This window comes from Lissotriton vulgaris, unplaced genomic scaffold, assembly GCF_964263255.1.
Source record: "Lissotriton vulgaris unplaced genomic scaffold, aLisVul1.2 SCAFFOLD_871, whole genome shotgun sequence".
Taxonomy (NCBI): domain Eukaryota; kingdom Metazoa; phylum Chordata; class Amphibia; order Caudata; family Salamandridae; genus Lissotriton; species Lissotriton vulgaris.
Genome location: NW_028245531.1, coordinates 82,501 through 98,043, shown reverse-complemented (window position 1 = coordinate 98,043; position 15,543 = coordinate 82,501). Strand labels below are relative to the sequence as shown.

Here is a 15,543-nt window from a genome sequence, read left to right as displayed (position 1 = left end):
TGTTCGAAAAACTAGCAGAGACAGCCCCAGAGACAAGACTGAGGGCAGACGAGATGTGATACCCGCTGGAGACCCCAAAGATCAGAGTGGCTTGCTGCGTTAAGAAATGAGAGCATGATTTAGAGCCTTGGATGGTAGGTTCAATGCGTTGGAGAAAAACCTTTCTGACCTTAGTATCCAAATCCAGGCACACGACTGGTGGCTCGATGTCATAGAAGCCTGCATATCCGACATTGAAGATGGCACGGCTCAATCCGTCAAGCGTTTAGAAAGAATAGTACGTATCCTAAAAGATGCAGCAATAAAAAACGAAGATTTAGAAGCGCCCAGTTGACTGAATAATCTACGCATTTTGGGAGTCCCGGAATCTACCGCCACAGGTCGTATGGAGACCTTTGTCGAGTCTCTACTGGCAGACATGTTTGGGAGGGACTCCTTCACGCCAGGATTCGTGGTGAAGCACGCCCATCGTACACTGGGCCCCCGTCCCAACCCAGGCTGCCCCGCTAGGCCCATAATCGCCAGGGTCATGACCTTCAGGGACCACAACATGTCATTGTACCCGGACTTCACGAAAATGGTTCAGAAGGCCCGTCACAAGTTTAATGGCGCAAAGGCAACACTCAGGAATCTTGGCCTCCGGTATAGCATGCTGACCCGGCAAGACTGCACGTGGAGGTTAATGGCAAATCCTGCATATTCGACAGCCCTACAGAAGTGTTCGAATTTTTTCGCATGCACAATAACAATGTTCAATCAACCACCAACAGAGCTGGGCCCTCCTTATCACAGAACGGATTGAAGGCCAGCATGGAACTTTTCTCAGGGTCTGGCCTTGACTGAGCTTGTTTGTACGATCCTGTCCCCTTGTTTTTTTCCATCATCATAAGTGAACTTAGGATGTTTCTTTTGCATATTTATTGTTCCATATTGCTGGTGTGCTGAAGGGGCGTTGCCTCACCCCGTTGGTGCATACCAAGGTTTCCCCTTTTGATCTCTGGATGTGCCTTTTCTGGGTTATTTGCATTTTTATATTGGCACAATTGACACACTTTGGATATTTGCACATATTGGGTATGCCTTACATTTTGGGTTGTAAGGTTGGGTGGTGGGAGGGGGGGCGATTGCAATTGACAAGATTTGTTTGGTTGCTCACATGCTCGATCACAGTCACTAATACTATTGTAATGTTGCTAAATGGTTTTATGCCAGTATTCCGACTCCGTATTGGTCAGCCTAGGTAAATGTTAGTGGACCCTCAGATCTAACCATTATGTTGTGGAATGTCCGCGTCCTCAGTGATAACCGCAAGAAGCGCCACGTCCTCCACTTCTCCTGCGCCATAAGGTCGACATTGCCTTCCTGCAAGAGACACATTATCCACTCCTGACCCATCCCGCTTTGCCGCCAGCTGGGGAACACATAGTTACTTTGCTAACTTTAGTAACTATGCCAGTGGTACTGCGGTCCTAATACATAAGAGGATCCCCTTTAGCCTACGCTCGATCGTGCTCGACAGAGAAGGCCGATATACCATCGTTATTGGGCCGTTGATGGGACATGAGGTATGCCCGGTTTGCGTTTTTGGTCCAAATATTGACTCCCCAAACTTTTTCCACTCACTCCTCGCACAGCTTTTGAAGTTGAAGCAGACGGCTATCCTAATTGGAGGGGACTTTAACATCACTCCTGACCTGTCCCTAGACAGCACTTCCAATGCCACAGACTCCAATTCCTGCGGTTGACGAGCAATGCAGTCCCTCTGCTAACAACTATCTCTATTGATGTATGGCACTCGTGTAATCCAACCCACAAGGCACACACATGTTACAAGGGATACCACAACACTTCGACCAGAATTGATTATTGGTTAATATCCCCCACAATATCCAGTTGGTGGCACGCGATATAGACCCTCCCTCGTACATATTCAGACGACTCCCGATATTGATGGCACTGAAGATACCACACCCAGACGGATACGAGAGGCAGTGGTGCTTCCCGAGCCGCGCTCTGGAAGATGACCTGTTTCAGCACGAAATCCGTGAAGCAATTGAAGACTACTTTACCTTAAACAATGGCTCGTTAGATGCTCATGCTGACTTGGACGTTACTTTAGCCAAAGCATACAACCCTGACACCGACCAGGCCCGTCTAGGCCTGCTTGCTGACTGTAGATACACAGCTGACCGTGAGATCCTGTACATGGGCAAATATCACACTGCAAAGCAATACGGGGTGGGAGAGAGACCAAGAAGAGTTCTGGCGCAAATACACAGCCCCCTTATAGTAAGGGCCTACATTACTGAACTTCGGCCCCCCACTGGCCGGTCACTTTTAGGCACTACAAAAATTAGGGATGAATTCCTGTTGCATTTCAAAACATTATACACTTCCAAAATAGGGACTGACCACACTGCATTGGAATCCCACCTTTCCGAAATAGGTCTAGTCTACCTCGGGAAATACATGCAGGACTTTCTGGCTGAGCCCATCTCCGAAACGGATGTACTCGAGGCCATTGACTCCCTCAGGTCATCCTCTGCCCCAGGATTAGATGGGTTCACTGGAGATTTTTCCAAGACATTTAAGGAATTATTAGCCCTGCAACTCATAGAAGTATACGCAGAGGCCCTAGCTAGACAAGTTCTACCACCACCCTTCGGGAAGCAGTCATCATCCGCCTCCCAAAACCTGGCAAGGATCCACAGCTACACGGCTCCTAAAGGCCCCTGTCCTTATTAAACTTAGATTACAAAATTCTTGCTAAAATTATCGCGGGCGTCTGTATTAATTGATGGAATTTATTATTAGCCCTGTGCAATCGGGCTTTGTCACTTGCCGTTCCACCTCCGTAATCCTCAGAACACTTCTCCGTATTACATAGGATCAACCCAGATATACCAGTAGCAGCAATTCTTCTCGACACGGAAAAGGCATTTGATTCTTTAGACTGGCCCTTTTTCATGTCTGTCATGCGTCGCATGGGTATGCCGATGGGCTTCTTGACCACCACGGCCCTGCTTTATCGCCTGCAGATGGCTCATCTTAGATTAAAAGGTAAGCTATCACAACACTTTTCACTATCTCGGGGCACCAGACTGGACTGCCCGCTTTCACCCCTGTTTTTCATCCTTGCGATGGATCCATTAATAAGACATTTTCAAGAAATACATCTGCAGAATGGCTTACAGTTTAATACGTGCAAAAACAACAGTTGATGGAAAGAATGCAGAACAATGTCATACATTCACCCCAGTACAGAGATCTGGGTCTAAATCCATAGTTTTTTTGCACTCCACACCACCCCAGTTCAGACATGGCCATATGCAAATCAGCCTTGACCCTGTGCCTCATGGGAACAGTCCAGCCTCCCCCTGACTCAGTCACAGCTCGAGACAACGACGGACAGAGCGGGGTCTCACATATCCTGAGCCAGGTCCAGGAAGAGGTGAGGTCCACTCCCCGGAAGTACTGGTAACCGAGTACCTGCTTCCGAAGAGGAGTACGCACAGAAGAAGGAACACTATATCCTTTTCTGGCTCTTTTCACTTGTGTGTTTTTTTGTATAATTTTTCACACTTTATTACACTTATACAGGCAGTAGCACCATCTAGAACAGAGACCCTGAAGAAAGCCCGAGGTCACTCCCTCCTAGGCTGAAACATGTTGGTCTCCTCGCAGATATTTGTTATCAATGCGATAGTTTTACCAGTCTGTTCTTGTTTTTAATCAGGAAGGGGCCAACGCTTATTAAAAATATTTTTTTCTGTTAGTTCCCTATCCTATTTTAAATCACCACTTATTCCTTTCTGCACTGCACTTTTCCCATTTGAATCAACGGCATTTGTGATACCTGTGTGATTGTGGTCGCTACCCCGAACCATCCGAGAGGGTATGCTTGTGATCTCAATGGTCTGGAGACACAATACCCGCCAGGGATTACCAAATGATAATATTGATCTTGTAAGACTTTGATGGGAATCCAAAACAACTGGGGTGACTCACAATTACAGGTGTTTCATTTATTGACGATTCGGTCTGGTATTGTTTATATTCCTATAGTACTAACTAGACATAGGTTTTACAGTAGCAAACACTTTTCTGGTTTCAGCTCCTAGACCCCTAAGTACCTTATGTGCAACAGTCCAGCCCGAACTGCCAAGCCATGTCTTTCCTGGACCAGAATCAAGCATCCTAGAATCGGTTTCTGGCTATCAGCCGTCTTCAGCCAGGATAGCTTGACTTCACTGGTGTGGAGAGCATGGGACTCACGTCTGAGCATACCCATCCCACTCGCGGTGACAAATGCAAAAACAACAGTTGATGGACAGAATGCAGAACAATGTCATACATTCACCCCAGTACAGAGATCTGGGTCTAAATCCATCGTTTTTTTGCAATCCACACCACCCCAGTTCAGACATATACAGTTTAATACGGGCCCCCTCCTGGTATCCTTATACGCAGACAACACTATTCTGTATGTCCCCAACCCGTACACTAACGTAGACCCCCTCATTTGCGAGATACTCCGATTTGGCCACCACTCTGGCTTGGGCATTAATCGGCACAAATCTGTCATCTTTCCCCTCACGCATAGCACGACCCCCTGGGAGCTTGAGTTCCCACTAGAGTGGTGTGCAGACTCCGCTAAATATCTAGACATACACATACACTTAGACATGGAAATGATAATATGCCTTAACTACAGGCAAGCGATTTCAACATTGGAGACTCAAATAGACTATTGGCTGAAGCTACCTCCGTCAATAGCGGGCAGGGTAGCCATAATTAAAATGGTTGTGCTCTCCAAATTCCTATACCTCTTCAACAATATTCCCATCCCCCTCCCAAACAGTTTTTTTTGCGACACTGTGATCACACCTGATTCACCTGGTGTGGGGAAATGCATGGACCCGAGTACGCTGGCAGGCCCTAACCCTCCCCTACGACAGAGGCGGCTACGAAGGACCTGATTTCCATCTATATTATCTAGTAGCTCAATGTAGTTACGCCTACACATGGTACCACCCTGACTCAAGGATTCCATATCTCTGCCCGAATCAGAACTTGTTCTCCCTGAACGGTTGTACACCGTCCTTCCCAAAGGTCTCCCTAGAGACCCGAAAGACATCCAAACAGTCTCTACAACAAGCTGGGCTTGGGAAAAGCTGTGGCGCTACACTCACACAACTATCCTGTACTCGGCTGAACTTCCACTTCCTAATACCCACTGGCTTCCACTTACAGGCGAAACAATTGTACAGCACACATTAACTAAATTTGAGATCACGAAAGCTGGGGACCTCTTCCCCGAGGGCCACGCTTTTGCCGGAAGTGACGACATCCGCTTCCCTGGTGCCACTTTCATGGACCGGTTTATACTCCAGCGCCTACAGTCTGCGCTGCATGCCACACTTCCCAGTTATCCTCTGGAACCTAACTCGTTTGCCCCCTTATCCCTGGTCATTGAAAGTGAACAGGACACCCACCTCATTTCCAAACTGTACAAAGTCTGCGCGCAGCTTGTCTCTTTAAATGACGATAAGCTCCGAAGGGACTCGGAGGGGGACGTGGGTGGTCCAATTACAGACGACCAATGGACCGCATGCTGCGCCCTCACTAACGACATTTCCCTTAACAGCAGACACAAGCTGCTTCACTTCAAGTTTCTACGCAGGGTATACAGCACACCGGCCAAAGTACACAAACTAGATTCGTCCAGACCCCATAATTGCAGCAAATGCGGTTCGCAACACGCTGCCTTTTCACATTAGGCATGGACTTGCCACGCTTGCAACCATACTGGAGGGCGGTTCATAAAGAGCTTGGTGACATTATCCACATACCACTTGACCCGTTCCCAGAAATTGCGCTCTTAGGCTACATGGTCAACTTCCCCCCAAAAATTTGGAAATTCGCGGCCCTAAGCTTTCTGTTAGCCATGAGGGAGGTGGTGCTTGACTGGCGGCCGTAAAACAATCCCTACAACACAGTTGGCTGAGAAGCCTGGTCACCTGCAATGCGCGCAGCGACATGTACTCCACGAATATCCCATCTTCTTTAAGACCCAGATAAATTTGGGGTCCACTGAAAACTTATCACTTCACAACAAATTGACTTGCCCACACAACTAGATAGAGGCATAGTGCCAGCCGGGGTGGGGGGAAGATACCCTTCCATTCAATGCACTATTAACATGGCAGTTTATATAGATGCATCAGGTTGCAGACCTTTTTGAAATGCTTAGATGTATTATGCAGAATCCTAACCGAAATTATGGTATATCATGTTCAGCAGATTCGTAATATAGACAGTGTCACCTGAGATTGATTAGCCAGGATATCCATCATATGCTTGCCATGTTCTACAACTATGTTCTGGAACGCTGGTAAACCTCAGACACCCTATTGGCAATGTAACTTGTTTTTTTATGTTTTACATGAGACTGTGAAAATTGATAATTGTAATATTTTCAATGTGACCAAATGATAAATAAAGTTTTTTTTAAAAGAGCGCTAGTCTCTTTGTGAGAAGGGAATTATTGAGCCTGCAGAATCCTCACTCTGACATTCTCCTTTAGTAGTGGCATGCAAGAGGTGTGGCCAGTTGTGTATTTGTCTGGATCTCCGATCTCTTAATAAAGAGATTTGGGTGGATGCCCATCCTTTGCCCAATATTTCTGACTGATTTGCAAGTACTGCTGGAGACGCAGTCTTTTCTAAGTTTTACCTGGCAAGCGCCTATCATCAGGTAGAGCTCCATCCAGACTCAAAGCATCTTACTTCTTTCTTTTCTCACATTGGCACTTTTCAGTATTGTAGGATGCCTTTTGGCCAGGCTTCTGCGGCCTCAGTTGTCCCTTGAGTTATGGATAACATGTTGAAGGATGTTGAGGTGGTTCTGTTTTTCAATGATGACGTGTTCGTGTTTGCCAAGGACACTGAGTCTCACAATGTTGTTCTCTAATGTGTGTTCCAGATTTTTGAGGATAACAATGTGGTATTGTAAAGGAGCAGTGCATATTTCTCTGCAGTGAAGTGGAATGAATATCTTAGTCATGTAATTTCCAAAGAAGGGCTGGAACCCAGGCCTGGTTTAGTGGACTTCATTATTGGGGATACAAATCCTTCTGCTAAGGGGGATGTCAATTCTTTCCTGGGTCTTTACGAGTTTTACTCACGGTTCATTCCAGAATTTGCCAACATGTTAAGACACATCAGTGATTTACTAAAAAAAGGGTCTAAATTTGTTTGGAGTGACACATGTGATTCGACTATTCAACAAATCAAACTGCATTGGGCCAAAGTGAGGCTCTCAAATAATTTGATCCAATTTGCCTTGCTGCATCACTGTTGATGCCAATGAAGTCAGACTTGGGGACATGCTTACGCAGAAACATGGAAATAATTAATTTACTATAGCTATTGCATCCAGGGTTCTTCGAAGAACGGAATTGCAATATTCTGTGATTGAAAACGAGTTGTTTGCATGCTGTTGAGCAATAGGAAAGTTCTGCTAATATGTGTGGGGAAGGCACTTTAAATTGCAATCTGATCATAAGCTTCTGTCCTACACGAATGTCGAGATGGATCAAGAGCCTGATATAGAGAAGTTGTTGGTGAAGAAGAATGTGTGACTCACTCAAGAAAAACAGAAAGATTGGTGTAACTAAAAAAGGTGTGAAAAAAGTTGATGTTAATATTGGTGACATGGTACTCAGAAAATCTGCTATTCATGTGCAAAAAGGGTAGCGCGAGTTTAGCAGTCCTGTCAGTGTGGAAAGAATTTGTGGGAATGTAATTAGAGTCAGCGGTGAACACTGGTGGAATTTAACAAAAGTTGTTAAGGCTGGAACGTTACCGGATAATTGGGTGGGATCTCATGATCTTTGTTACTTGGTGACACAAGATAATATTTGTCTCTCTCACAGTGGTGGTAGTGAGGGTAGTCAGTCTCAAATTGCAAATAGACGTAGGAGTTCTAGAACCACAATTAAGCCAAGCATGTTTCGCGCCTGATATTGTTGTATGCCAAGCTCATTTTTTTCAATTAAAGTTCTTTTTTTGTGTTAAGAGTTGGAATAAACTACAGCTGTTGTTAAGTGGTTAGGGTGGTGTTTTGTCTGTCAGTGTGAGTGTCAGTTTTTCTTTGTGTTGTGTTGATGTACTTTTGAATTTTTTATGATGGTGTTTTGTTGGGAAGAAGGAAAATGTGTTATACCTTCTATGTTAGTGTTGAGAGTTCAGTTCTAGTGAACTCTTTGTCCTGTGTATTCTGAAATGGAATGTAATGATGTAGGTGCTCATGGAATGCTGTGTTCACGTATTGGCAGATTTACTGTTGCTGGCAGAGGGGAATTCCTGCGTGTTTGCCCTCCGTTACAGTATAGCTCATCTGTGGTAATAAACTTACCTTATCATGTCTCATGTATCCTGTTTGATTACTACAAATAGCTTCCCCAGCAAATCAATGCCTAGAGCTGCCCAAACAGACCCACAGTCATCATTCTTTCTCAACACAAACAGAAAAGGTTTCCCACTGACCTGATAGGGAGCTTCTGAGTCCCAAAAGCACTTGTCATGCCCATCATAATTGTAATTGTGGGTGTGAGCAAAGGGGTGCGAAAGAGGACCTGAACTTGCACTCACAGTTCACCATCCAGCCAGCAGTTGAAGAGAAGGTCTCAAGTCAGCTCTTTGAATCTTGTCACTCCAAAGTGAGGGGAAGCGCATTATCATCGATGCCATTAGCAGTCGTGGTAGAAGAGCACACAAGCTGTTCAGCAAATCCTAGAAATGGACTAGGCCCAGGTCAGGTCTCCACCGCATTCCACTCACAGCCCGCTGTGAGCTAGCTGTGTCCAGCTGACCTGCGGCTTTATCTAACTGAAGCAACTGCTGCAGCTGCTGCAGTTGGACCAGAGTTCGGAGAGTCTGAAGCGACACAGGTGGCCCTTGGCATTGCTGGTAGCATATGGTAGCATATGGTATTTCAGGTTACTGTCTCTGTGAGTTTGTGGTGGTGTCATTGGTCTCTTTGGAAACTGTCCTAGTAAGAACACAACAGTGCATGCGTGTAAGGATTCATCTACTTTAACACAGCCATGCCTTTAGAAAAGTAAAAATATTAGGCTCCATTTGTACTGTGCTCTAATGACAGCCATTTTCTCTCTAGCTCTTCATGCAGCACATGTTCTGAAGGTATTTATTTATTAGTAATCGTATTTATTTATTTGTAAAGCACAACATTCACCCATAGGGATATCATGGCACTAATATAGCGGGTGGGGGGAGATTAGGGCTAGGGCTGTTAAGATCAGTGACATCAGTCCTTGGGGAATAAGTGGGTTTTAAGATTCTTCCTGAACGCAGTGTAATCCGCGCTCAGCCGTACTTCCAGTGGAAGCTTGTTCCAGTGCAGAGCTGCGAGGTATGAAAAGGTGCGTCCACCTGCCCTGCTCTTTCTGAAGGCGGGATCTTAGCCACCTGGGAGGGGTGTAGAATTTGATTCTATTCCGAAGAATCATAGCGCCGGTATGATGGAGTGCCCTGTGTGCATGTTCTAAGATCTTGAATCTTGCTCTTTGACGCATGGGCAGCCAGTGAAGCTGCCCCAAGCAATCAGTTGCTGAGCTGTATCTGCCCTTATTGCACACCAGTTTGGCCGCTGCATTTTGTATCACTTGCAGACGTTTGAAAAGGTGTTCTGGCATGCCAACAAAATGTGCATTTCCATAGTCCAGCTTGCTGACAAGTAGGGCCTGCATGACTGTTCTCCTGTTTTCCAGTGGCATCCAGGGAAAGAGCCTTTTTAAAAGCTGAGTTTAACACCCTGGTGTCCTCGTGCCTGTCTCCAATGGCTATTGTCAGTTGTTTGTTATTCACATAGGAACAAATACCAAAGCCCCACTTCGTACCAATTTTTGCCAAGGATGATACATAGGCATTAAATAGAGTAGGGCTCAGGAATGCTCCCTGCGGGACACCACAACTGAGATTTGTTGGATTTGAGGAGAAGGCACTCATTTGCATGGTTTGTGTTATGTTGCTCAGGAATGAACTTAGTCATAGAAGGGCTTTTTCGTGTATCCCTTTTTCGTGCAGATTTTCCAATAGAAGCTGGTGGGAGACCATGTCGAACGCCACCGACCGGTCCAGCAGGATCAAGGCTACTGCCTTTCCCTGGTCCACCAATAATCTTGCATTATCTAGGATGGCCAGGAGAGTTGCCTCAGTACTGTTGGTGGCCCTGAAGCCCATTGAGAGGAGTCCAGTAATGCGTTGGTCTCTAGATAGTTAGACAATTGTCTATTGACCAACTTCTCCGATACTTTGGAGAGATAGGGGAGTTGAGAGTTTGGCCGGGAATTAGCTGGGTTATTTACATCTGAGCCCGCCTTCTTCAGCAAGGAAGTCACTATGGCCTGTTTCCAGATCTCTAGGAAAACTGCTGTCTCCAGAGATTGGTTAAATAGCTGCGTGATGTATGGGCGGCCCAGGGTGGGTATGATCTGTGCAAAGATGAAATGTGGGCAGGGTTCAAAAGGGGATCCCGATTTAACTTCCCCATTTCCTTGGTGACCTCTTCTTCTGTAAAGGGGCAAAACTACCCAGACGTGTGGGACGTTGGGGTAAGGGTCCATGTTTTCCCAGTTGATGGGATCTACTGGGATCTTAATGCTAAATGACGAGTAAATTGTGCATATTTTATCTGTGAAGAATTCACTGATCATTTCACAGCATTCTGCTGATGGATGCAGAGTTTGGGACATACAGGTCGGTTTGCATAATTCTCGCACTATTTTGTATAGCTCTTTTACCGAGTTGCTATTCTCAGTTTCGTTGCACAAAATACATATTTTTGCCCTTCATAATTGCATAATTGTAGCTCCTGAGTTATGTTTTGTATGCTGACCTGTCAGGGTTCAATCTGGACAATCTCCAGTTGTGTTCCATTTTTTTGCACTTTTTTTCAGTGCCTTAAGTTCTGCTGTGTACCACTTTTCGGATACAGTTCTTTTTGTATATTTAGGTTTAACTTTTGGTGCGTATTGGTCCAGTGTATTGGTGATCTCTGTTGCGAGGTTCACTGCACCCCTATTGGTGGGGAGGGTTCCCGGAACCTTTAGATCGTTACAGGCAAAGTGGCTTTGGAATGAGTATAAGGTGACTAATTTCCAAGTTCTGTAACACCCGTACGTAGGTTTGGGAGTTTGCGCTGGTATCGCGGGTTGGGTAAATGGGAAGGTAATTAGTGAGTAATCGGTCCATGGGATGGGTTTGAGCTCCTTGACTGTGGTGGATTCTATATTGGAGAACAATAAATCCAGTGTATGCTCTGCGATATGTGTGTGCCCCTTGATCCATTCTTTTAGTTGAAGGATCTGCATGTCGTTCTCTAGATGGGTTACCAAAGTATTGTTTGATTTTTCCAAGTGGACATTGAAGTCCCCAATAATCATCACATTTTTGTATTTTAAGCAAGCAGGAAATAACTGTGTAAGCAGTTTAGCACTGAATTCTGGCTGGTATCCAGGGGGATTATAGATCACAGCCCCATCATGTATAATGTGGTTTTGTGGTGATTGCAGGTGAGCCTGTAAGTGTTAACTCTTATGTTTTCCCACAAAGTATCTTGTGATATCTACATGCGTGTCATATTCAATAAGTGTCAAAGTTGTAAAAAGCATCCTATGATGTTGAAATACTGATGTAACCAGACCTTTTTTACCTTTTTTTTTATTAAGTCAGTTTAATTATTTTCTACAACTTGGGGATGTTTGCAATCTTCAGTGCTATGGTGCACAGTGTTAGGGAATAGCTGAATTCCTGGCCCTGTTTCTATGTCTATGTACAAATGGTCTCCTGATCAGGAGTAGGCGTCTGTATTGTGGCCTAATACTGCACCTACCCTTCCTTCCTCGCTTGGTTTTGTTCCTTGTTGCCAGTTTACCTGGAATTAGATTGGAAGCCTTATCCTTGCTGCTGGTGTTTTCCTGGAATCTTTGACCCTTTTGTGAGCGTTCAATCCTCATTTCCTTGTGTGTGCCACCATATCCGGATTCTTCCTGCCGCGCTCGGGATTTCGGCGGCTGTCGGATCCCCATGACGAGCGTTTGCGGGTGAGGGAGCCGGTCAAGTTACTCTTGAAGGCTCTTGGGTGCCTTTATTTTTGTTTATTTATCACTGAACACAGGTCTGTGTCTTGGTAAACTTTCTAGTGGATCACGGAGTAACTGTTGGGTAATACGAGGCTGCGCATTGGAAAGCACAGCATGTCCTGTATTGCTGCAACCATTCCATGTCATTGTATTGCGGTTTGGGCGCTTTCACGAACAGCTCATTGGAGCTTAGCGTGTACCTTCATTTTTTTTTGTATTCCGTTGTCAGTGGCCACTGAATTTTGAGATTAAGGGAGTTTCTTTATCCCGTTAACTGTCTGGCATGAAGAAGGATTTTTTTTGTGTCTAAGGACTTTTTTCCCCTCATTTACTATATTTGTTTCTTTGGAGACTGTTTTATTTTTACAATTTGGATTGTCTGGAAGAAGACTTCATCTTACTCCTTTTTGGATATATGAACACTTGAAGCATCTACCCAGTGTTTTTGCCAACATATCACCTATACCAGGAATGGTAAGAGTGTTTTGGATTACTGACCGGGGGAATCTATTTGTACATGGGCATAGAAAGTATTGAATCATACATGTCCTTAACCCTTTAGTGAGGATTGTGTGTTTATGTCTCCTACTCCAGGAGTCTTTCTATTGTGGAGTATTGCGTCAAGTTAAGTCATCTGTAAGCATAAGCCCACTTTCCACACAGCAGTCCAGTTGTCCTCCTTTTTTTGGTTTGCCTTCCACCCTCTCCCTGCGCCATAGTGAATCGTGATCTGTGTTACATCTTCAGCACACGTCATAGGGGTGCAGGTAGGGGATTGGGGTTGTCTTCGCCTCTGCAGCGTTGGGCATAGCTGGATGGTAAAAGGTAACAGAAAACAAAGCCCACGAATTAATGCGCTGCCCGGGCGAAGATGAATATGGCTTGGGGGGCCATGGGTGAGGATACTGGCCCTACCTTACAGGATTTAATGGGAGCCATTACCTCTTTACAGTCCCAGGTGCTGGATTTGGAGAATTTGGGCCCCAGTTCAACCGCCCCGGTGCGCCCTGATGGGCGGTCGGGGACAGGTGCACTGGGGAGGGCGCAGAGGCGGTCAAATCTCCCTCAGCCCGTGGACATGGCGAAGCTGCTGCCAGGGGGGCTGTAACACCCTCCGCCGGAGCGGAGGGCCACCTGCCACCCCGAAGCCTTCCCAGCCGACCCAGAGCCGGTCGCGGCGCACCGCTGTGGAGGAAATGCGCCCTCCGGGGGGCGGGTAGGGCCCGGGCGCCGTCCCGCAGAGGGGATCCGGAACTCCCGGGCCACCGACCTTCCCACTGTGTTGAATCCTCAGGGTGGACTGCACGGACCCCACCCGTTTACCTCTCGATGGTTTCATGCCCTCTTGAACTCTCGCTTCAAAGTTCTTTTCAACTTTCCCTTACGGTACTTGTTGGCTATTGGTCTCGTGCCCGTATTTAGCCTTAGATGGAGTTTACCACCCGCTTTGGGCTGCATTCCCAGGCAACCGGAATCCGAGAAGACCCGATCACGGCGGGTCGGGCCGCTACCGGCCTAACACCGTCTGCGGGGTGAGCCTCGATCAGAAGGACTTGGGCACCCTGAGCGACGCAGGGGAGTCGGTCTTCTGTACGCCATATTTCCCACACCCGCCGCCGGGCGGGGATTCAGAGCTGGGCTCTTCCCTCTTCACTCGCCATTACTGGGGGAATCCTGGTTAGTTTATTTTCCTCCGCTTAGTAATATGCTTAAATTCAGTGGGTCGCCACGTCTGATCTGAGGTTGTAGTCGGAAGAATGACGCCGGAGCGTCAAAGGGGGCTGCCGGGGGGAGGCCAGGCCCCTGCCGGAGCAGGGGCCTGGCGTACCTGGCAGGGCGCGCCCTCTTTCCCTGGATCGCATCCGGAAGGGCTTCGTCCTCTCCGGGAAGCCGGCCACGGAGGTGGGCTCCCGAGGCGCGTGTGCGTGGGCAGCCGGTGGGACACCACAGACAGCCTCGCGCGGCACGCAGCCAGGTGCCCCGGGGCGGACCGGTCGCCAGGCCCCTTCTCGGGGCCAGGCGTGCCGGCGGCATACCTCCGCGGCAGGACCCGGCGAGGGACCCTACCACGAGCGATCAGGGGGTCTGAACTTGTGGGGGGAGGAAGGGGTAGCGGAGCTAACCCTGCGATGGCCCCAGCTGCGTCCCGGGGAAGCCCCAGGGCGATTGACGATCGAGCGAGCCTCAGACAGGCGTAGCCCCGGGAGGAACCCGGGGCCGCAAGGTGCGTTTGAAGTGTCGATGATCAATGTGTCCAGCAATTCACACTAATTCTCGCAGCTAGCTACGTTCTTCATCGATGCGCGAGCCGAGTGATCCACCGCCAAGAGTCAGAGGCAACTTTTCGAAAATGTTCGGCCACCTGCGGGTGCAGGAGAGGCGGGAGGAAGGCGGCTCCATCCGTCAGCCGCCTGCGCTGCGAGACGGCCTTGGTGCCCCATTCAAAGCTTCCCCTCTGGGAGTCAGACTACACCATTGGGAGAAAAAAACACTGCCAGGCGCTCGGCCTGGGAGCCCCCGACAACCCGCGGGCAAGGAAGGAAGGGGGCTCCCAGTGCGATGGGAGCAGGCAGCCCCACAGCCACCGGTTCCTCCAAGGGTAACCGGGAGGGACCGCGCGAGTCTTCTAACCCCTCGGCCTGGCCACACGGGACCAGGTCAAACCGGGTACCTGGCAACGAGGGAGGGTCGCTCCACCTGCACGTCAGCCGCCCGCCACCAGACAGCCCGAGCCATGCCGTTGGGCTGGCGATTAGCCCACCACGGCCCTCGCCCGGGTCGGAGGCGCCAGAAGTGAAGAGCCAGGCGGCTTCCCCCATCCTGCACGCCTCCCACCGAGAGGAGCCAAGGTCCCCTCGCAGGCCGCCCTGCTGCGCGAGAAGGGCTACTTCCGGGTCGCCCAGAACCCGGCCGGGCCGGGACTTGGGCGTGGGAGGGCCCAGCCTGCGCCAGGGCCTTTTCGAGGAAGGGGGTGGTACCAGCCCGGGGATGCACTGCCATTTGGTTTCCACCCACCCGAGGGGACGTCGTGCCGGGTGAACTTGGAGAGGGACAGGGGCCGCCCCCTACCATTCCCGGTTCCTCACACGCCGTTCGGGCCGTCCCCGGGGGGAAGAGGCCCTCCGAAGTCCCTGTCCTCACCTAAGCACCCCTTGTGGCCGCGGACCGCTCAACCGGCCGGGGCGCTCCAGGGCAGGGCCGGGCCCTGTGCCTACAGTGTGTGCTTTCAGGAGGTGGCCTAGGGCTTCGGGCTGGCGCCGTCGGTCACTCAGGCCGCTCCGCCGTTAATGATCCTTCCGCAGGTTCACCTACGGAAACCTTGTTACGACTTTTACTTCCTCTAGATAGTCAAGTCTGATCGTCTTCTCGGCGCTCCG

General features: G+C 48.5%; 2 non-coding genes across 2 annotated transcripts in view; both read right to left on the bottom strand.

Moving 5' to 3' along the window:
- Positions 1 to 14,344: 14,344 nt before the first annotated feature.
- Positions 14,345 to 14,498, bottom strand: LOC147666374 (5.8S ribosomal RNA). Its single transcript, XR_015304822.1, has one exon. It is a non-coding gene; the product is annotated as a 5.8S ribosomal RNA (ribosomal RNA).
- Positions 14,499 to 15,451: 953 nt separating this feature from the next.
- The window catches only part of LOC147666373 (18S ribosomal RNA), a 1,783-nt gene continuing 1,691 nt past the window's right edge, over positions 15,452 to 15,543 (bottom strand). The window contains exon 1 of the ribosomal RNA XR_015304823.1: positions 15,452 to 15,543. This exon is cut by the window's right edge and continues 1,691 nt beyond it. This is a non-coding gene — a ribosomal RNA (18S ribosomal RNA).